Source organism: Manis javanica, chromosome 3 (genome assembly GCF_040802235.1).
Source record: "Manis javanica isolate MJ-LG chromosome 3, MJ_LKY, whole genome shotgun sequence".
NCBI lineage: Eukaryota > Metazoa > Chordata > Mammalia > Pholidota > Manidae > Manis > Manis javanica.
In genome coordinates this window covers 10,206,139-10,231,033 of record NC_133158.1, presented here as the reverse complement: position 1 = coordinate 10,231,033, position 24,895 = coordinate 10,206,139, and the positions used below count along the sequence as shown (strand labels likewise).

Genomic DNA, 24,895 nt, shown 5'->3' with positions numbered 1-24,895 from the left:
GTTAAAGGGTTCGGATTTATGAAAAAGACTTGAGCTAATATGTCAGCATTAGTTGATAAATTTTATTCAGTTCCCACTGGGTTCTAGGTACTGGGAAAACAACAGGGTTGAAAGGGTTAGATTCTAATAGAAGAGTTAAGACAACAATGGATGGTGGGAAAATTATTATAAAGAAAATTAAAGGAAGTGGGAGAAAGTCACAGAGCATGATGACATATTTTAAAAGAGCTTATCGGTGGGTCACTCTGGAAAGGTGAAGTTTGAACAGAGACCAGACTGGAGTGAAAGAGAGGCCAAACAATCCCCCACTTGGACCACGCATGAGCAACCACGTGTCTATCTCCACCCCTCCACACAGCACCTGGAAATGAAGCGAGAGACAGCGATTAGTTGATGGCTAGACTCCATGTAGAAACCCTCCCTTGGCAGCCTGAAATCTGTGTTTACCAAGGACAGCACCACCAGTCCTGTTTGGGTCTCTGACTTCAGTGCAGGGGACCCTAAGAATGGCCAGCATCAATGCCCTGACTTTTGGGGAACACTCCCACAACTGTGATCCACATTAAAAACAAACTCATCTCCTCCAGGGGAAGCCGACTGCAGAGATTTCCCAGGTCCATCTCACAACCATGCAATCTCCTCCAGAAGCCACTAACAGCATTTACAGAGGGATAAAAGGGTCTTTACAGAACCAGGCATTCCCCAGGAAATGAGGTCGCCTTTTTGATTCACAGTGTAAAAGGAATCAGTGAGAATCAGTTGGCTAGCGAGATGAAACATGTTAGACAAAAAAGGAAAGAAAGGTAGTGAGAGATGGTTTAAATCATGGCCATATTCAGTGGTTGGCAAGGGCATTTCCCACCCCTGACCGCCAATCTATTTACGGTGTCTAAATCAAATACAGCCCTTTCAAAACCTTCAAAGGAGTAGAGGAAGCTATTCCGGGCACCTTCTTTGTCCATGTGATTTCTGAGCTTACAACTGAAATAAACACAATACTTGCAGATTTTACCAAATCTAAGTGGCATTTATGTACTATTTCTTATTCTCACTACTATTTCTGCAGGGGGACCTTATACTCAATTTTACATAAAACTCAGAAAGAATAAATGATGTCCCTGTACTTGCTGTGTCACACAACTAGCAAATGACAGGGCTGAATGTCAAATCCAGGTCTGGAACCCAGTCCAGAGCACCATGGTGCATCTTAGGGAAATTAAAAATAAATAAATAAAAATGTCTATCTCCATTTAATAATCAATTTTTCCCCTCAGTTACTAACTTAGGGAATATAAATGTATCTGTGTCCTTATGACATTAGTTATAGGAACAACTGACTGTTTCTGAGTTATTCTCCCAAGAATGCCAAAGTTCCATATTGACATCAAAATCTCTGCTCACAAACCTACCACATCTAGAAACCATCATTCATCCTGGAGTCAATGCAGACTTTTTTTGCTTAGCATCTTTCTTGGATCATGTCCACCATGCTGCCCACTTCTTCCCGTGTTCTCACTTACCACTGGCCAACGTACAGGGGGAAAAATATAAGACTTCTATAAACTGCTTCCTACTTCAAAATTCTATTTTACTGATATCTAAGCTGCATGATCTGGGTCCTTGCTGGACGTTGCCATGTCCTTCACCAATGCCTGGTTCGGTTCTTGACTTCAACCTGAAAAGCCACCTTAATTAAATGTTCCATGCTAGCAAAACACACGACTGGGATTTTAAGAGGTGTTTGTCCAGCTCTCAGAAGCCCCCAACAGCAACACCTCAAAAGGAGACTTGCATGAGCAAGGTGTGTCACCAAACTTCAAACATGGCTTACACCAAGGCGGGGCAACATTTTAGCAAGATGCAAAGAACCTGCAAGACGACGAGTTAGACACGGAGCGACTGCCAGCAACATGGCATGTTCATCGCTTAAACACTCCATTTCATTCCAAGGTACCAAAATGATAATAGACTTTATTCTAATTGGATTGTCTGCAATGAGCCAATTTAAGTGCTAAATGCTGCAAATTATTCAGTCTGACATAGCAATGCACTGATGTGAGCCGCTGCAGGGCAGGAGGTTTGTGGAAAGTGTTAAGTTCCTAAAGCATAATGAGGAGCCGAGAGTCTAACTTGGCAGACCTCCACTGCACAGATTCATATTGTCTCAACAGCTGCGGGGGACACAAAGAGCATTGGCTGCCACCTTGACCCAAACACATCTGCCATTAGCCAGAACAGTTGACTCCATAGCGTTCCAGTCCCCACATCACTGGGACGAAGACAGGTCGAAGGCTTAATAGAGAACGGCTCAGAAACAAGGACAAATTATCCACAAGAATGGGCATCATTTACCATCCCTTTGGTTCCAATATTTTGACATTTTCAGAATGTTATAATGTTTAAACTTACAAAGGCACTTGCTATAATTTTACAGACAGTGATGAAAAACTTGAGATCTGAAATGGAAATGGATTTACCACATGCTAATTAAATGACCCCAAAGCACATTTTGTTATGCCCCATACCTCATTTTCCTCATTTTAAGAATGGGCATGATAATAGTGCCTTTCTGTCACGACTGTTAGGAGGATGAAATATACATAGGGATTTTGAAAACAAATGGAAAGCCTCATACAAGTTAGTGTTTAAATATATATAATAATTAAAATGTGTATATATACATAATAATAATAATAATAATATCTAAAGTTTCTTCTAGTACAGATTTAAACAGAAATGATGAAACAGGCATATATGGAACTGCGCCCTTAACTTAAATTACTACTGTCTCATATTAGAGTACACATAAAAAGGTGCTTGATTTGAAAGTGAGATTTTATCCCCAGTACAATTCTGTCAAGGTTTCACCTCTGGAAATCATTTGCAAAAAACATGGGGGAGGGGGGTGTCAAAATAGAATCTCTTGGATGTCATCTGGTACTAAAATTAGTATTTTCAAAATTAATTTATAAATCTGATAATCTTGTTACCAAAATAATGTTTAATACTGCCCTACTTCTAAATCAAATCACATTTTCATTAAATATTACAGCTCTCTATATACAGTCAGAATGCTCTATATTTAAGTCTAGAATGCTGGAAAAAAACTCAATTTTGCAAATGCCAACAACAAAAAATACAGAGCCAACTTCTAATGGCTCAAGAGGAGAATGTTTTTCAGTTTCCTGACTAATGGGTACATCCAGCTTTTTCCCATGTCAAATGCAACTGACTCCATTTGGGCTGAGGGATTAAAGTGGTATAATATTCACGTCTGATTTAACAGTTCTCTGTATACTTTCTGCTCATAAAAATTAACAATAATTGAACAGTTTACTTGATGACTCATATGTGATAAGTTACAGAGCTCCAGATGCATTAATTCAAAAATGGGCTGCAATTATTTGTGCTGTTCAGCTAGAAGTTATAAATGCACTGCCAAGCTGTCTTAAATTCAATGTAACTGTTTGGGATTTCCCTTATTATTCAGGTTCAGGTATTTGGTTTTACCTCAAGTGATAATATGATGCTTTGTAAACTCTATAATACCCCTTAAAATGTAGTGCTTTGGTTGAAAAATTAATTTCCATTTACATAGACTATCTGAAAAATAATCAGACACAATCAGTTCCTCACCATGTCAGGGAAAAAAAAAAGTTCCTACAAGGCCTCACTTAGCAAAGGCTCCAACTATAGCTTCTGAAGAAGGATTCACAAACTTTACTGCACTGGTCTCTAGAAACATGCCAAGGTACAATAAGATGATGACAAATAAGATATGTTTTGCAGCTCTATTTACAGAACAACAACGCCTTCCCCCAACTTGAGGCCGTCTCTTGCTAAAAACAGTGAAGAAACATGAATACTTCCACACTAAGGAAGGATTTTGTTTCAACTCCCCCGCCACTCAAGCCAACAGGAGAGAAGAGCTGTCCCTTGGGTTCAGAAACCACGGAACAGACAGGGTGGCTGCACAGACTGCCTTGCTTCAGAACATGCTGGAAGGAAAGGGAATGCAGGGTTATAGCAAGGGCTATTTACATGGAAATGATTTTTTAAATTTTGTCCACTTGAAATTAAGTTTGTAACTAATAGGTTCTCATTTTGAAAGAGTCAAATAATGCATAATGTCTAGTGAGACAAAATGTATCCCTTATAAAGCCCGTGTCTTCTCCCATGCCCATGCTCTACCCCCTCTTCAGAGGAGAGAAAATGATTTCCTAGGCTTATGTATTTCCTGTCTAGTTCTTTCTGTAACCTATGTGCTGAGGTAACCATATCGTTTCTGTAGGGTCAACCTTTTACTTCCTTGGAAGTCAGCTAGAAAGAAAATTGAGCTAATGAAACCTGACAGATATTTCACCCTAGAAGGAAAAAAGTAGTGTCATTTCAGAACACCTTTATTCATAAACAAACACCATTCTGATTTACTATGAACAACAGGTTCAGATGCTTGAACTCGTAACAGGAAAACAAGAGGACGGCACAAATCCCACTTCGACACGACTGTCTTCACAGACAAGGATGACTACCAGACGGCAAGCAGCTGCCAAATAAGGCTGAGTCCCCAGCACATTTCTCAAAAAATGAGCAAGGAGCAAAAATCTCAAATCCACAGAGGCAACTGATTTGAACTGGATCTTAAAGCAAAAGATCCATCTCCAAGAACATCGATGAACTTTGTCTTCCACCAACAGCGAATCACAAAGAAGAAATGATACGTCAAGCAAAATGAACTCTTTCTAACGCAGGAAGAGTGGGTGAAGGAATTCAAAAAGCCAGAGACCAGTAGTCCTTTACCATGACCTTCACTTGATTTCTGTTCAGGATGCCAGAGACAGGGCCATCCGCTCCAAGTCCTGTTTCACTCAGACAGACACAGGAGAGGGGCTGCCGAGGAGAAAAAAGGCGACTCCATGATCCAAGGTTTCCGTTTAGATGGGAAAGAGCCAGCACCTTTGTAACCTCACTGGGAAATACACTCCATTGGGCTGCAAAAAGGGGGAAGTTTTCCTGTTACAGCACAGACACAAAAGAAAATTCTTGAGCAAGCTTGCACTGATCTCTGAGGGCTGAGCTCTTCTCCCAGACCAGGCCTCTTGGTTTACATGGCTTTGAAAAACCAGACATCCTCACTGGGGAGAAGAAAGCAGCAGAAAGAACTAAACGCTCGAGAATATTCATTCCCTCAGTGCCTGGTAACATACCGGCATACACTCATCTGAGTGTAAACGAGTGGGGCAACGCTGACTTACTAAGGAATAAGCCGCATATAGAAAAAAGGTCCAGGACACTGGGTATCCTTTCTTGAAGATCACAAAAGCAACATTATAAAGAGACAGAGGAAAAGTAACCCATAGAGAAAAAGAAAACCTGCAAACTTGCACCCACTGCTAAGGCCATGCATCATGCACGCACAGGGAAGGTTACCACCTCATGCAGTATGCTTGTGTGACCTGGAAGAACGCACCCCCCGGAGGGGACACAGCTACCCTCTGCCCTTGGCCAGCGCTCTCACATGGCAAACATCTTGTCTGGCAAAATGAACTCTTTCTAACGCAGGAAGAGTGGGTGAAGGAATTCAAAAAGCCAGAGACCAGTAGTCCTTTACCATGACCTTCACTTGATTTCTGATCAGGAAATCACTGTAGCCCTTCACATGTGCAAGTTCACGTTATTTTCAGCATGAGGAAAAAAAAAACAGTAAAGAGAAAAGAAATTGGGGGAGGGGAAGAGGAAAATATTTTTCCATAGTGAGAAGAAAAAAAGAATCTCAAAACCTGAACATCAAGCTATGACTTGAGTCAAATCCATGCAGTTCATTTTCTCCCAGTAAAGCCAAATACCCTTATCAAACCACTCTTGAGATAATTCTAGGCTGTGCATAATTTAAACACTTAAGAAGTAACCCCTAACTGCATGGAGAATTAAGAAAAGCCAACCTCCCAATCCTAGCTCCCAACTGACAAGAATAAGGAGAATTAAATATCAAAACTATGCAGATTATTCAAGTATATCAAACAAAAAGGCAAAAGATTTAAAAAAAAATACAAAAAAGGCGATGAAAGTTTTGGGAAAGACTGCCAGTCTTCTGTGCATAAGAATCAATCATAATAACAAATTCTATGGATTTTTTTGCTTTGCTTTGTAATTTGGGGGTTGGGGGGTATATGAAAGGGCAATTGAGTCACACTTAAATGAAGATTTGCAGTTTGAATTTTGTAAATTGTGCTGAGACACTATGGAATGTAAATCCATAAATTCTAAATTTAAAAGAGAACCAAGAAAACATCCTTTTCTTTACATGAATTCTGATCTGATCTTTTCACTGCAATATTTTTCAAGCAAATGAAAAGAACTGTTACTGCTTTGGTTTGGTTTTAGTGCTAAGGGGCCATGACTACATTTTAAATGGGAATTATTTATAAAGGAGTAGGTTCTAAAGCTGACTCTATACTGTTGCACGTTTTCTTAGAATATCAAAGGATATTCTTAGCAGCAAATCCTGTGAGGTTCCAAAAATACTCCAAAAAAATAGTAAGCAAGAAGATAAGATCCTGACTGCTTGTTCTTAAGCCACTCACAAAACAAAGATTTGATTATATTAGGAGGACATCAAAAGATGCACACTGACACTTCAAATAGAGGAAACCGAAAGCATAAATCATCCTGGTGAAAAAATGCACACATTTACCAGCAGAGAAAGAAACGAAAATTGAAACAACTTTAAAGTTACACTTTATAGCTACTAAAAGACAATAAAATTATAAAACTCAATTTTGGTGGAACTCTAGATAAACAGGTATACATTGCTAGCAATGAAACCAACTTCGATTTTTCTAAGTGATCTAGCAGCCTTTAATAAGAGCTACTCAAAAGCAGTAATTGCAAAGAAATAACTCTGGGAAAAAAGAAATTAATGTGTATGAAGAAATATTTTATTTCACTGTAAAGTAATGAAATTGGAAACAACCTAATGCTTCAAAATAAGGGAACAATTATACAAACTGAAGGGCCCCCACCAGTAAGATGGCAAACTTCCGGCTTCTCTTCGGGGTCCTCGGTTCCCGCCAGCACCACCTGAAGCCCAATCACCTCTCGCTCCCCTCCCAATCCCAGCACCTAGCCAACAGCCACCAGCCCCGTGGAAGTGACACCTCAATCAATTCATACCCCTTCCTATATAACCCAGCACCTTTCCCTAATAAAGCGGAACTCTCCGGTGAATTGCTGCTGTGTGTCGCTCCTTTCCTTTCACAAACCATGACACAGAAGCACAACATATAATGGTACTTAAACTGATAACATGCACACATGCCCCATGAAAATTAAACCTGTTTACAGAGAGAAATGTATTTAAGTATACTTACTGGGTAAACAAGAAAAATGCAATCAAATGTTAATATAGTAAATGAAGAATCAAAAGTAGGTCCAAATAGACTAAATGATCCAAATACTAAGCAAATATGAGGCACAAAGTCAAAATGATAGAATTCACATTTAATGTATACATACTTTTATCCCTCTGTCAAAATATATTAACCATGCTTCTATGTCTCAAACACTAAGTCAGATGCTTGGGATCCAGTAGAGAGAAACAAAGACTCCATGACCTAACCTCATGGCGTTCCCAAGAGAAATGCCTTTGCCCCCACCCTTTTGTCTTAAGCAAAAACTTAATTAAATATTGAAAATATAGAAAGAGTTTCAAAGAAGGAAGAAGGACACAGAGAGCCCTACCCTAGAGTGAAGATGAGGGCGGGCTTTCCAGAAGACACTGTGAAACTTAAAGAATAGCTATTATCCAGGCTTCGGAAGGAGAGCAGTGATAGCAGCAGAGGGACGGCATGTAGTGGCCAGAGAAGGCACTGGAATGGGAAAGAAGCCTCCTGTAGCTGGAACACAGAGCAGGAGGGTAGCCAGACTCAAGCATTAAATCAGGGAAGGCCTTGAAACCCAGCAAAGATTCAGGCCTTGCTCCTAAAAGCCAATGGAGACCACTGAAGATTTTAAGCAAAGCAGTGACCTGACAGCTTTGCTCACATTTGCTGGGCCGCATTGCAGGGAGGCAGGAACTTCTGCGGGGAAAGCAGATGGGGAAACAAGTGCACAGGGACAAGCAAGACTCCAGGTACTTAAAGGGCAAAAAAGAAACACTAGAAATAATCTCAGGTGGCATCTCACAGTCACAAAGTCGGCTCCCAGGGCTGTAAGAATGACTTCATGCTAAACTGTTTAAACATAAATAAGAAAACATTGTAGCCACGACAAGAAAAGGGAGGGAAACCCAAGTTTTAAAAGAGGCATATCTGAATAGGGAATTTCCAGGAGGGGAAAATCTAATGGTTAAAGATATCCAATGGTACTCAACGTCACCAGCAACAAGAAGAAGGTAAAATTAAGAGTAAGTTACCATTTTACACCTACTGGTTTGGCAAAGATTAGACTATCAGGCAATGCAAATTATTGATAAACTCATGTGAGATAAAATGGTACAGTCATTCTAGAGAGTAATAGAGCAGATTTTGGTGAATTCATTAATGACCAAATTTGCTAAGTTTGTAAAATTAATCAGTTCACCAAAAATTCAAGAAATCTGTTTTTGGATGGATACACACACACACACCTTTCTATATTGAGATGGTTAAGGCAATAGGTTATAGACAACCACGGTGTCCTCCCCGGTGGGAATGGGTAAGTAGAATGGGATAAATGGATGCACGGATTACTTACTATACAGCAATCAAAAGCTATTACAAAGATATATTTAAAGCAATGTGGATAGATTTTCAGAGATGGTGTTCATTAAAAATAATTATAAAATCGGATGTACAGCACAAAAATATCCAGGTGACTTAAAAACATCACTACTGAAGATCTTTAGGGAAAAAGATAGAAGTAAGAGTAAAGGAGAAAAATAACAGAGTAATAAGATGAAACCAATGACGAAATGACGAGAATATTCCATGATGTGTAAGACACCCTCTGAATCGTAACATCCAAATTTTTACAATACAATTTCTACATGATTTTAAAATAAACTTTAATCTTTGCCAGTGATAAAAACCTCACTTGATAGTTTATCATTTGTGAATATCATGGCAGCAATACTAGCAATTATATTTTTCTAACAAATCTCACACATTCTAGTTGTTTTTTAAATGATTTTGCTACCTTTCACATTTGAACTGCACAGTCCCAAGATTTAAAAACCTAAGCTGACAGAGTTTCATTATTAGCTTGCTGGAAAGTGTGCACTTAGTCTGAGAGAAGAGCTGCTTTATCTTCTAAGAAATACTTATGTAACTTGTATCATTTGCTTGACTTCTTCCAACAGGAAATCTGAAATCCTTGGTAGCTGATCTTTGAATTTTCTACTGAAGAGCCGCCACTGAGCATGTGAGCTTCAACGTGCTCAAAAATTATCACAAACTTGGCCAAGGAATGAAGCCAAGAATAGCCTTGCTATTAAAAGTACCTGGTTAATCAAATGGGGTGGGAAAACCCCGTTCATTTCTACTCTTTGAAAACTTGAAAGTCTTAATAGTGCAAAGGCAAGTCAGTAACAGGATATGAGGAAATTTCACTTGGGATAGGCAAGACTGCTTCAAACTCCTCTGCTCCACTAGTTTCCGGGCAATGCCAAGCAAATTCAGGGGCTTGAGACCCTTCAGGGGAAGTAAAAATCCCTAAAATGATTCTTAATTCTGCAATCCCAGCAACATAATTAATGCGCTTTCTTTTAATGTCAATATTATTCATTTTTATGTAGATTGGTGGGAACTTTTGCCACACCAACAGATTCTCATTATATCTGCTTAAGCACATAAAATCAAATTAATTCATGTTTGCTTTCTTCCTTTCTGCCCTTAATTCCTGCAGAGGAGAAACACAGGAGCAGAAGGTTTCAGGGTTTATTACTGTGCGGAATCACTAAATTACACAGGATTGAACTAATCATCCCAAATTGCTCAGAACTCTAACCAGGTCCTCCCCCAAGTTCACGTGTGGAGCTGGGGCCAAATTCAATCAGTGTCCTCCCAACATATACATCCTAACTAGACTTCCATTTCTAAAATACTGATTTTAAATGTTGGTTCAAACCTGTATTTTGGTCCTTGCTCAAAAATTAACAAAGGAGAAAAGTTCTTCAGCTTTACCACATTTGAGAAGAAGTTCCACTGACAGTCTGATTTCAGATAAAATCAGAACAACTCAGGATGTTCCTGGACAGAGTTATCATTTGTGTCCCTGTAATTACAGGAGCTTTGATCTGCACTTTGCTTATAGTCCTCCCTGGTGTGAAAGCAGCCTTCCAAACCAGAGATATAAATTTCTACAATAAAGAATTCTGTTCCTTCCTTCAGCACAGGCTTTGCCTATGAAAGGACTTCCCATAAAGAGATTCCCATTCAAAGAGGAATACAGACTTCATCTTAAAACAACAGATGGATGCAGTTGCAGAGCAGTGCTAAAAAGAGTCAGCGGGGCACATCAGGGCTATGTTGGGAAGACTGACTGATGGCTCAGTGATGTCTTTCATGAGCAGGGCGAGAGCTAAAGTACAAGTAGAGCCAGAATTATGGCTTTCCAATTGTTGGGTTTAAAATTAATCTTAGATTTGAAAGTCAACGTAACTTCTCTTAGAAACAATACAAACCAGCCATATTCTATAACACATATTCATTCATTATATGACAACTAATAATGTAAAAAAGAGAAGGCTACAAAGTAAAGAGGAAGGGCTGGTAGCATAGTGTGACAGAAAATGTTACCTTAAAAAATTATAGATCAAGAAAATCCTTTATAGTTCCAAACTTTGTATATGTTTTAAGTTGTCCAAATCAAAAATGCTGTTAAGTTCATTTATTGGTTCAGTTACTTCTGTTTTCTACTAAGGAACAAAAATAGAACTCTTTCCCAAAGAGAAAGCTGAACACTTTTCTTAATGTTTCAGCCAGGAGCGATAGTAGTCTGAGCTTTAAAAACCTAACTTAAATATGTTAGATTTCTACAATATGAAGACAAGCCCAGGTTTTAAATCCCAGGTTTTAAAATGTTTTCTACAAATAAGACTTCCCATTCACCATGGCAGAGAAGAATCCCTTCAGCTTGGATGATGACACATGCAACTTTGGAGCTAAATGAAAATCCAAAAAATAAGGCTAAGTACGTTCATGGTTCTCTAAAACTGAACATAATTTTTATTGACTCAGTTGAAAGTTTCCTAGTACTGCCTCCAATTATGCCACCACAGCAAGACTGAAAATCAGCAAAAGTTGGGCAAATCTCGGAACCTGCTTGGTTTGATTTCAGAAGCTCTTTCTTGAATGCATAGGTCTTTCATTCAGATATAAGCAGAAAATCTGAAATCTGAGAGATGCATTTAAGACACATGAATCCTGGGGATTTGCGTTAAGTGTATATCAGAGAAATGGACAAGCTAGTAAACTATGCCAAGCAACTGGTAAAAGACTACCTATACCCTGAGAAAATCAAAGTTCAATCCAGGACATGGAGTTTGTAAGACAAAGAACCCTGAGGATTTGATACAGTGTCAAAAATGAAGGGGAAGTAATCCTGAAAGCATTATCCAACCCCCAGATATGGTCTGAGACAACAGATGTGAGTATGACTCCTGGAAAGTGCATGGCAAGACCATTTAAAAGAGGGGACATGAATCTTGGGAGTCAAGGTCACCATGTACTAGCTCAAACCTCTCAAACCTCAGTTTACCCCACTAAAGGCTATGTTCCCTGCCTAGGTCTCATGGAATAACATTTATGTGAGTGCCATATAAATTGCATGGGTCAGCAGTCAGATTATCAGAATAACCTTCTCATTATTATATCTGACTTCCAATCATCTATTGTGCGGCAATCTTTTGAGCAGGGAGGAGCCTGTTCCTTTACAAAAAACAATTCCTCTGAGGTTTTCCACGTGCTGGTAAAAGCCCTTCCTTCGTCAAAGTTTGGAAAAAAGGCAGACAGAACCAAATGTACAATTTCTACCCATTTACAATTTTGCTCTTGGGCATCAAAAAGAAAGTCTTTCTGATTAAAATCAAAGATCACTTAATACTTTGTTAATATTTAACACTTTGCTTTCTTGGGGTGACAATCCAGTGTAAAATTACTACGTTGATTTTCATGAACTAGAAAAGAATATGTATGTGAAATGCCAATATGTATGCCTGGATGCCGACACGTGACTTTCACAGCTTTTACAGACTGGATTTACACCTTTTTTAAACCACCTAAGGGATGGTTTTTTAAAAAGACTACATTAAATTCTGAGTAACAATTTAAATGCAGTGAAAAACCCAGCTGTGTGCTTGGAGATTATAGAAGAGTTAGAAAGCTGACCACAAAACTAGGTAGATACGAGCTGCAGGCTTATAGGCATAAGACAGGAAGGTTTTAAATTCTATAGAAGAAGCAGTCTATAGTCATGCTGCAAACAGTGAAATACTGTATCACAAGAACTCTCAAAGGGAGGCTGGATCTGCACTGCCCACATTTGCTTGGACCTGTTGGGAGATGGTTAGTCAAGTAACATAAAAAACACAGCAGTGGAAACCATTGGCCCTGCTTTAGAGGCAGAAAACAGAGGGTGTCTGCACTTCTTTCTCTTGGCACAAAATTCTTCCTTTTCATGAGACTTTCACAGTCTCTTGAGTCCAGGGAAAAAACCCAGCTCTGGATAGAGACTTAGAATCACAGCAGGGCCTAGTTTCAAGTGGTGGGTACTGGCACGTCTGCCGCAGATGAAGGGCCCCGCAGCTGCACTGGGGTGCTGCGATGAGGAGGAAAAGGATGCGGTTATGCCAGGACGGAGGCAACGAGCATGGCTGGATGGGCCCTGGGTCTGGGAAAAAAAAAACCAAAGCTCATGCGATTCCCTCAGCCCCAGCAGGGGAAACTGAAGACCCAGATGTGAAAAAAGACTATTTACAGAAGCATCCCTTCCTGCCAATACCTGAATGACATCCGTCTTTCTGGCTGACAAGCTTAAGTCAGTCCAGAAATGTCAGAAGATAAAACAGATACATATGAAAAGGAAAGGGGTGGAGAGAGCCTTCAGATTTCAATGGCATACTTCCTTTTACTAAAATAGAAAATAATTGAGGAAGTGCAGGACTGCCGTATGACCCAACTGGAAGGCCCCTTATTTAATTTGTTTAAAATGGAGAATATACATTTGTAAAATTCCGTGTGACTTGCTGATATGCATGAATAAAGGCATGTGTCTTTGGCCTGCAATTACCGTTCACTGGGCTTCCTGAAGGAGCCTATACCCCGGGGCCACAGGGCTGCATTCAGAGAGCACCATCACCGAAGCAGGCACAAAGGAGCCCTGTGGGGAAGGTCTAAGGAGATGAATCATATTCCGATGGAAGAACTAGGAAAGGCATCAGGACAGAAGGAGCTTTTGGGATTGCTAGGGAAGTTGTACGTCCATGGCTGAGGGCAGGAAATACCAGATGGAGAGAATGATTAGCTTAGAGAGAAGCAGGTAGATGGGGCATGGCATGGTTTGTGTGAGAGATTTAAGATAAACCAGAGTGTACATAGAAAATGGTGGAGGATGAGGAAACTGTAAGGAGTTTGCCAATCCTGTTATGTGCATATGCTACTGACACACAATCAAGCCCAATGTCATGGACAAGAAAAACAGCTCTTTCTGGTGGGAAAGGAGATCTGAGCTCAGAGGCAATTCTGCTGGTTACTGAGGTAGTGGGCCCCTTACTATGTCCACAGGGGAGAGTACAAGCTCCACCAGAGCTACGATTTATGTCTACTTTCTGTATGTCCCCAAAAACAAAGAACCATGCTGGCTATGTATTATGTGCTCAAAAATGACTTACCAATTGATTAGGAAGAAAACACCACTGGGAAAGAGAGATGAGGGAAAAAAGTTAAAGATTACTGAGCGCTATGTGTTAAGACACCACATACATGTTACAGGTGTTCTCTGTGTGGTCCTTGCAAATTTATGATGTGATGGCTCCCATACTTTATAACTTACACAGTCATTTCCCTGAAATGAGGATGGATCCTTTAATTGATGGTATGTCATAGTTATATTGCTAGTGAGATTTCTTCCTACATGGTACATAGAAGAGCAGCAAGTTTTACAAACAATGGTAATAAAAGTATAATTAATCATCAATTTGATCAAATAAAAGTATTAGTAATCTCAAGATACAGGTGATGGAAACTAGGGCTAGATGAATTTAAGTTTGTTCCCTTGGGCCTAAATGCACCTGTCGCCAAGCACAGGCTACTATGCCTGACGCTACTCAGCTCTACAGTGTTAGCAACTACACCACGGAAAGTGACTCTCTGTATGTCCTCCCACATAATCCTTTCCTTTCCAGCAGGATCCTCTGAGGACACTGACAGCACTGCCATCCTGCCTCAATCTCAATCAGCCCAGGAGAAGGATAAGAGGGAGGCTCTCTACAGGCTGTGGTGCACATGTGGTGCATCCCATGGTCAGAGGATAGGAACGATCCATACTGGGTGATGACCAGCCAGTCTTTGCACACTGAACATTTTCAGTCTCTCCGTACTAAGCTGGTAGGAAAATACAGTACATTCTCATCTGATCTGTCCTTTACTGCCAGTTTCATTACAAGATAAAAATCTCTATGGAGGAAAAAAGGCATAAAAATAGGCAATCATAACTATGAGGTAATATTATTTTAGTATGTCCTTCAATTTACTTATTAATGTCATTTATTCAGTGGATTCCTTTTCCTTTTTAATAGTGCAAATATTTGGCAATCATATCAATGTTAAAAAAAATTAAGGAAAGAAAGGGCATTCAACAAAAGGTAGATTCTCAATTTGTCTAAAATTGAATGGTTCAGACCCCAGGAGCAGGTGGCCACCCTAGGAGAGCAGCTGACAAATTGGCTTATCTCAGAGGCAGTGTGAAAAGGCTTTAAGCTGCCTAGACTGAAGGTTTTGGGGTGCTATTAACACTTATCAAGTCTCAATGGACACTGCCAAAGAAGACCGCTTCTCTGCGGGTTGAGGGAATCTCCAGCTGAAAGTGAGAACATGTAAACCATGCACATATTATGCAGATTTATCTTCTGATTTACAGCTTGCAAGGGAGTTGAAGCACTACATTCAAATTTTTATTTTCAATTCTACCTGATCTTAACGTGTATCACCTAGACATAACACTTTCCTATCATCAGCAGTCAATGCAAACATCCATTGGTTAAAAGTAGAAAGCCATCCAGTAACTTTTTGCACAACAAAACTCAAACACAGAGGCAGCTCTTCACTTACTAATCTAACTTTCCTGCTTATTGTCCTATAAAAACACATGGTTAGAAACCACACAGCATTGTAGTTAGTCTATGTGGTTTTATATGTACCAAAAAGTGCAAATGTATACACTGGTGTAGTAGCCGAACACAAATTAAGAGAAAATCCCATGAAAAGTAGAGAGTACATTTAGATAAATTTATTGGTTTCTGCATTTAACAATATTTAAACACAGACCACTGCAGCCTCTGAGATCCACATTCCCTCACCTGGTTTGCCTTCTATCTCTATAAGGCGTTGCTGTTGTATCAGTAGGCAAGACTGCTCAGCTATGTGGGGCACTCAATATGTGCCAGGGCCCAAACTAAGAAACTGTTTTTTTTAAATCTTTATTTCTACTGATCTTCACAGTACCTCTATGAGATAATTATTATTAGTATTTAGTTGTACCTGGCCTGCCCAGCTCCAGAACCATTATTGTATATTCCATCTACATTTTTTTAAAACTACAGGGCATGAAAATAGTGACAAGTGCTTATAATAACATGTTCTGAATTCCTATGGACTCACCTCTCTAATCTGTGTGATATTTGTTACCACCTCAATGATGCTGCCACCAAATTTTGAGGTGGAAAGTAAATTTATGACCTGTAAATCCCAAACCTCACTCATGGACTTCTGCATGAATGGGCCTCCATTGGCCTTAGCCTGGGAGAAAGGGTGGCTTGGGAACGGACTGGGGCAGCATGGAAGGGGAGCAGATTGCCTACTTCTGGGGGTGGAAGAGTGAAAGAAGACAGAACACGCCTAGCCTCGGGGGGCGGGACTAACAACGTCCCCACCGCCTCTGCAAGTACACATCCATGCACAGCCCTCTAGCAGACCTGAGGACGTGTCTGTGCCAGGAGGAGAAAGTCTTTAATTGAGAGACGGGAGGTGGCGGGAACGATGAACAACACTGTGGCAATGGTAGAAGTCATTTATTTTCCTAATTAAATCCTCACATTGGTGGGAGTAGCCTATTAAAAATACCAAACAAACCAAATGGGAAAATGAGGATTTTAGAGCTTAGCGTCAGCATTCTTTTTTAACGATAATACAGATAAAAGAAGACATTACGACCTTGTATTGTTCCCTTATTGCCTCCAACTTTGGTTCTGGCCATGATGATACCATGTCCTCTGATACTTGTAATTTGATCCCATGCAATTGACAAGACTATGGTGTTTAAAACTCTTTGAAAATTACATTTCTTTAAAAAGACATTTACAGAGCAATTTCTACTTGCAAAGTGCTCTCCAGATATTTTTTAAAGTAACTCTTAACAGCAACCATGTAAAGTAGGTCAGATTTTTATCCCTTGTGCCTCTTCTTTCCAAAGGCTGGGTCAAGAAACATACAAAAAGGTTAAGTGATTTTCCTAGGTTGCACACAAAATTGGTTGCAGAACTTTAAATGATACTACAGCTGCTAAACCTCAAATGGAGACTTCATCCCAGGGGTTCTCATTCCCTTTCGGCTCCATTTCAGAATTTCCTGGGATCTCTGCCTCAAGAAATATATAGAGATTCCTTCACCCTCCTCCAATCCTACCAACTTAGAACATAAGAAACAGGCTTGAAAATCTATTCAGGAAACAGGGAGTTTTTCCACAGCTGAGTCTGCAGGGCAATCTAGTTTGGGAGCTGCTACTAGTAGGTCTTCTGGAAGGTTCGCTGCATTCTCCCCCAGAAGCACTAGAACAGACGGCATCGTGAATGGAGACCTCATCGGAGCCGAAACCGCAGTTCTCTCTCAAGAAGTCATCATTAACAAACCATTAGAATCATTTTCAGTTCACAGGTTTTCATCATGCTTACTGTCAAATGCAACTGATTCAGGCATTGTGGCCTTTTTCCTGAAAAAGCTCTCTTAGGTTCTTTTACCTAGTAATAGTAAAAATTTCATTTCAGCATTCATTCCACAACCACCTTCTACTTTTCATTCTTCTTCTCTGCTAGATTATCCACCCATTCCATGAGCAGTGACCCCATGCCCAGAACTATGCTAAATCCTTCTCCATATGCTTTGGCCAATGACAAAATCATATACTGAGGAGGGAAAATATCTGGGAACAACAATGCAATGTGACGTGTCACATCTATTTCCACTGGCAAATCAGAAAAGCTAGTTGTTTAAATATGAACTCAGATAATTCTTACATATCAACAAACAGTACCTCCTCCAACTTTTCTGGCCTGGACTATCTGAAGCATAACTTGTAGACATGAAACAAGAGAAACAAAGATAAAGTCAGAACAAGGACAGAAATGGAAGGGACATGAGGGCAAACAATTAAGCAAGTGCACGTCTGTGCAAAATTTAATGGTGTATGAGTATTGGTGGGAGGATAGACACATACATCAATGGGACAGAAGAAACAACCCAGAAACAGACCCACACAAATATGTTCAACTCTTTTTCATGAAGATTTAAAATTAATGAAGGAAGGAGAGGCTTTTCATAGATGGTGCTGGAGTAACTAGACAGCCACAGGCAAAGAAAAAGGAATGATGACTTAAACCTCACACGCAAGACTGATACAAAAGGGACCATGGACTTAAGTGTAAAAGTCTAGAACTTTCAAGGAAAAACACAGGAGAAAATCCTTGGGATCTAGGACTAAGCCAAGAGTTCTTGGACTAAAACCAAAAGCATAATCTGTAAAGGAACAGCTGACAAATAGGAGCTAATCAAAACTTAAAACTTTTGTTCTGTGAAAGCCCATATGAAAAGGATAAAAAGACAAGTTACAGAGTGGGAAAAACATTGCAAATCAAAAAAAAAACCCCAACAAAGGACTAGTATTTAGGATATATGAAGAACTCTGAAAATTCAGAAGTAGAAAGAAAAACAGTTCAATACTTAGAGAAAATGGGCAGAAGATGAAGATAAGAAAAGATACTGAACTAAAGAGAAGATACAGATGGAAAATAAGCATATGAAAAGATGATCAACATGATCACCCACCAAGCAAATGCAAACTAAAAGCACAATGAAATTATCTCTGCACACGTATCAAGAATGAGTAAAATGAAAAATAACAATACCAAAACTGGCAAGGATGCAGAGAAACTGCATCACCCGTATAACACTAAGAGCATGTAAAATGGTACAGCCACTCTGGAAAACCATTCGCCACTTTCTTATAAAACTACACATGCAGCTACCCTACAACCCAGCAATTATATTCTTGAACATTTATCCCAGAGAAATGAAAATTTTGGTTCCCACAAACACCTGTGCATGAATGTTCACAGAAGCTTTATTTGTGATACCCCAAGACTGGAATCAGCCCAGATGTCCTTCAATAGGTAAAAGGTTAACTGTACCACATACATACCTTGGAATATTACTTAGCAGTAAAAAGAGACAAACCATTAATACATAAGACAGTGATGAGCCCCCATAATTACTCTGAATGAAAAAGCCACTCCCTAACTACTACATACTGTATGATCCCATTTATCTAACATTTTTGAAGTGGCAAACTTTTTAGAAAAGGAGGGCACATTAGGGGTTTTAGGAATTAGGGACAGAGGTGAGAGAAAGGTGGGCATAGTCACAAGGAAGAATCATGAGGGATCTTTGTGGCAACTGTCCAATCTTGATTACAGTGGTAGATACATAAAGTGGTGATAAAATTGCATAGAATTCAATATACACACACAAATAAGAATAAATTAACAAGTGGATTATGTCAATATCCTGTAATATACTCAAGTTTTGTAAAATGTTACCATGGAGGACCCTGGAAAAATATGTTAAGAAACTGGGCAAATGTTATCATGGGAAAACTGGGCAAATACATTTAAATATTATTTGTACTGCTTTGATAAATTTTAAATTTATAAAATTTGATAAATTTAAAATTTATCTAAGGGAAGCCCAAAGTTGTGTTTTGAGAAGCAAAGGACACCTTTTTTAAGGTGACATCATCCTGATATAAAGCCTTCTCCACGGACATGTTGACAGAACACACTGAATACTAGCAGAAATCACTCAGAGAACCAACTTTTGCTTATCTGCAACAACAGGAGATAGATACTACATAAAAACTGAATCGTATCACTAAATCCCAAATTTCATTTTTATCAGTTGTTTCAGCCCCTATTCACAGTAAAAATTTTGCCTTAAATTGCTACCAAGAAACACAATAAACAGATATTTGAGAACACAAAACTTGACTCCCTAAAATAAAATGACTTCCAGGTGATATTTCCAAAGTCAAAAGGTGGCCTTCTCTGTCTTAAGATATGCAAGTAATTGTTCCTTAGTTTATAAGGTCAAGACTCTATACATTTATATGCACAGCATGCGATTTTACAAGCTGGGAAACCTGGAGCCAATCATTAGCTGAACTGTAAACTTACTCACTGACAAGATAGGCCAGCAGATCAAAGGAAGATTAAAAGGACAGGGAGAGGAGCATTTAAATGCCCACAAAGGAACTGCACGTTACTTAGTAAGAAGCATAGTTGGCATATACAAGAAAGGATGTGAGCTTCATCTCTTTGTGGTCACTTCCTCCAAAAGTATGGTCCGAGAACTAACCCATCTAAATCACCTTGAAGATGCCTCAGCTCCTGACCAGACCTACTAAGTCAGAGTAACGGTAAAAAAAGAACCTTTGTGAACAAGACATCAAGTGACTCCACACACTTAACACACACACACACACACACACACACACACACACACACACACACACACACGTTTCAGAATCCCTGTCAAAATAGTTACTTGCTTACAATTTATTGCTATTTTGTTTCTACCATATAGAGTAGTCTGGAGATCTTTTGGTTGTTAAAACTGGGGAGGGAAGTGGTGGTGATATGTTACTGGCCTCTGGTGGGTAGAGACCAGGAATGCTGCTGGCTACACTTCCTACAGTGTGCAAGACAGTCCCCTCAAGGAAGAATCATTCGGCCCCAAGTGGCAATTGTGCTCAAGTTGAAACACGCTGACACAGAGGCTGCTTGGAGGAATACTCACGTACCACCAAGAATAACTAACAGTGAGCTACTAAGTGGAGGTGACCCTTCAAGGGGACAGGTAACTCTTACTACCTTGATCTTTTTAGGTCTGATTCATCCCTAGTAAGAAGATTTTCTCTGTGATTACTATGCTTTAAGAACATCAATTCTGGAGCCACAAAACCCAAGTCAGAATCCCAGTTTCACCACTTAATATCTGGCGACATTAAACTAGGTGATTACCTTTGGTGAGTCTCAGTTGATTACCTGTAAAGGGGGATTCATAACTGCTCTGTCCTCCAAAAGCTGTTAGGATAATGAAAATAAATAAGATATGGCTGGCTCAGAGCCTCAGCACAAGTCCCAGACAATAAATGTGTTTAGTTATTGTTACTATACTCTCTCCCTTCCGCATCCCCATCTTTACATTTCTCAGCTGCCAAGGAAACGAACCACTTCTGATTCTACATCTTTTTCAGGTTCTATTTCGTGACTCTTTTAGCTAGTTTCCTCTCCTGCAGCTCTACATGAGAACTGACCATTCTAATTAGTCTCTAAACTTGATGCCAGTTGCTTTGTCTGGGGCTAACCTGAGAAGCATCTTAATCAGTCATGTAACTCTCTCCACAAATATCCTCCTATAAGGAACAACTTTCATGAAGGGGAAACCACCTTGACTATTATCTGAACAGTAGTTACCAAGACTGACAGCAAAGAAATGTCTTGTAGATATATTCTTAAGAGTTGTTTGTGAAAACAAAATGTTTCTTTTGATGCCTTAGCTCACGAATCTAAGTCTGGCCAACAAATATGTATTGTGTGCTCCTGAGTGCCTGGCTGTGCTGGGCACTGAGAATTAAATGATAAATAAATACACAGGCTTCAAGGCTTGGTAGGAAATGTTTGTGCCTTAAGACTCCAAAATGCACCATGGTAACTAATTAGATGAAGGGAACCCTTCTGTTAAAGGGAATATTATTCAATCTTCAAATGGATACATGCAAGAGGCATCAAACCACAGAGGCAGTTGAGTTAAAAACTCAAACAGCGAATGGCTCTTCCACCTACAATCTACGTAACCAAACCACTCTGTGTTTTCTTTGCTCAGAGTGTTAGTAACAGATAAAGCAGTATCCACCTTGTTCTTACGAGGATTAAATTAGTTATAACATACAAAGCAGCTGAGCAATACCTACTGGTCAATTAATAAAGCTACTATTATTCTTATTAGAAGAGGAATTTGACTTTTACTACCTTGCATCATACAGTTCTTGATTTTTCAACATGTCTATGACAACACCTTTCAGCAGCTTTCAGACACTTTCCCAAAATATGCTACCTTGTAAAACCTTGTTAAGTTCTTAAATTTTGCACACTTGGAGCTCTCCAAGGAGACCTCTCTCCCTCTTGCACATGGCTCTCACCAGCACTCATCTGCAGTCTCTCAGCAGTTGCTGATAATGATGTGCCACCTATAAAGATAACAGACTAAATGCAATAACATCTGTTACCTCCCTATGTGAGAAACTGGGAATGGAAGCTTTGAGCACATCAAGTTTGAGTCTTCTTTTCTACTATACCTTTTCTTTAGTTATTAGCCAGCCTACACTTTTTAGATTATCTTATTAAAAACTGTAACGTGTGCCTAATTTATTAGTTTATGAATTCAACATGTAGATATATTAATAATCAACTAAAGGGGTCCAAATGCCTGTCTCAGCATTATGATCATATAGTGTGGTTGTAAGCTTAGTTGCTACTACTTTAACTTTACTTCGATGGATCGGAGAAAGTTCATTAAGCTAAGACAGAGTTTCTCATCTATAAAATGGAGATAACAATACCAACTACTTCACAAAGCTATTGAGAAGACTGATGAAAATCTTTGTAAAAAAGAGCACAGTTATCACCATTTAGTAAAACTAAGCCATTATTATTTTCACAGTAACAGCTATGAAATCAATTTAAAAATCAGCTAAATTCATGTATATGGAAGAAGAATATCAGTTTGGGGTAACAATTGAGTGAAATTACACAACTGTTCTTTAAAGAGTCCTTCCAGAAGGAAGGACACTTTTGTGGGTGAACATCTTACATCAACTACCTTCTTTAAAGTAGGATATTGAATGTCTTCCCACAGTAAGGTAAAGGGTCAAAAAGTTTTAATACGTGCCTGATGTATAAATGGATTACAAAATTAAAAAACACTAAGAATCACCTCTTCAAAAATCTAGATATGCCTTTTCTACATTAAAACCATCTCTGGTTATCTACCCTGCTCTGTTACCCCTTGTGCTTTCCAGAACGTTAAGTATTTACAAAAGAACATTTGTAGAACTTCATTCTCTGAATCATGTACCTTTTCACCATCATTAGGCAATCGCCAGGTTGACTCACCAAAGAACGGCCAAGACCAAAAGGCTCCTTTAAGTCTGCAAAGCTGTGTTTCCACAGTAAGACAAAAAGCAGTTTGCACAGAGAAAACCCTCCACGTAGAATCATGTCGTTCAGAGGATTCAGGAAAAGGTCTCTAGGGCGGTAGGTGCATCTGAGCCAACGGAGATCAAATGCAGAATGGGATGGAGAATGAGAAAGGTCACTGTGAAATTTAATTTCAGAAATTTTTAAACAGATAAAACAGATACCTCAAACTAAGAGTTCCAACCCATAAAAACACTGACTTTTTAAGAACCAATGTAATGATATTAAACTGGCCAAGGTTTCTGCAAGTACATTAGTAATTATAAAACAAAGAGTTATCTTATTATAATGATGAAAAGAAACAGTTTAAACTCTCTTTGCAGAAGCCTCCTTCCTCATTTTCTCTCACACTGAAAGAAGCAATGTCTTCTGCCAGAAACTCAATGGCTGAAATAGAGCTCAGGTTGGGTTTGAATTTAAAAAGCCAAGTTTTACACCAAATACCCTTTCTCATATTTGAGAGGTGGAGAACGAGACTTGATTTCAAACCTGTGCATGTTTAGAGCAAACAGGGATGGAACGTAGTAACATAGCTATTTCAAGGAATGACTGTAATTTCATTGTTGCTAAAGCTTCCAGATGTCTTTGCTCAAAGACTACAGAGCTATTGAGTTAGGACCTGAAAAGAAAATTGACAAAACCTGACTATGAAAAGGCCAAAATACAAAGAACAAAGACAAAGCCCCCACAAATACTCCCGTCATCCATGGCCTTGTGTGGGAAAGCACTGGGCTTGGTGAATCCAAAAGACTAAGACAGATATTCACAGAAAAAGGAGATAAGGAAAATAAAAAAAACACAAATGATAACATCCTTTGCTAAACTGTTTTGTACTTAAATTTGGCAATCCAGTTAACCTTAAATATCAAGCTATGGATTATTTTCTATCCAATAAACACCTTAAGGGTAATAACTGAGTCTGATTTTCAGTCTGATCTTCAGATTGCAAAATGAATCATATTCAGCTACTAAAAAGAATGCAACAGCTGTCCCCATACACCCTGCAGAAAAACTTAAGTGGGAAAAACTGAAAATATCTGTCTTCATAAAGTATGAGAATAGTTTTGTGCAAAATCTCATGATTTGGCGGCCCCTTAACGGAACACTTGCTAAAAGGATGCCGCATGTTTCACAGAGAATCCTCCCCGTCTTCACTTTCTTGACTGGTTTGCAGGTATGTCTCTGTATTACATGTCTCTGTTTTTAATTAAATCCAGATTACGAATATGGGCCTGCTGAGGAAACGACAGAGGAAATAAGCTAAATATGAAAATAACAAGAAGGAAATACACACTCAGTCATATCTACAGTTCATTATGGAACCAGTTTAGCTGGGCATGACTGACTTCTGGGGCACAGTGTGTAGCCAGCCCCCTAAGAATCACTTTATAGGAAGATTCCATTTTAAGACAATATTAATGAACTTTAAGTAGACTGTAATGTCTATACCAGAAAAAAAAATCAAGTATACACACCAGAAATAATAACAGCCTTTTGTATGGGCAATAAAAATACTGCTAGAACAGAGCAATAATGTAATGGCTATGTTTTCATATCATGGAGTACATATTCTATTATTGTGTTAAAATTAAACTTTCCTAATCAAGTTAGACATAATAAGAATACGCACAAATGTCCCAGGAATCAGCTTGAAGGACTCCCTCTAGCCAAATCTGGGACAGTCAATTTGAACACCAAAATAATGGTATTAACAGATTATAACCCACCAAATAAAGCAAGAATACATGAACCCTAATGATAAACCTCAATAAGTAAATAAATAAAAAATATGGGGAGAAGAGAAAATACTTTGTTCCAGTAAAATGCCAACTAATGTTGAGGAATAAATGTAAAGGAATCAGAGAGTTTCGAAAAATCACCATTTGGCAACTATTACAGTAACATCAAGGATCAGTTTGGGTGTTAAAACAAGGGGTTAAAATTTAGATGAACAAGCAAAGATGCAAACACAGATACAAAGCATCAACTCAAAACCACTTATTATAAACTTGGGCACACAGCAGCTTTACAGCTGAGCAATCTGGCAGGCAGCTAGGTTCACTCTTAAATTTTAAAAATTACTATGACCCGAGGTCCACTACCTCCGGATGTAAG

The 24,895-nt window shown here is 39.1% G+C and overlaps 1 protein-coding gene across 3 annotated transcripts in view; it reads right to left on the bottom strand.

Moving 5' to 3' along the window:
* The window catches only part of PTPRG (protein tyrosine phosphatase receptor type G), a 624,649-nt gene that overhangs the window by 326,680 nt on the left and 273,074 nt on the right, over positions 1-24,895 (bottom strand). The window lies entirely within an intron of this gene.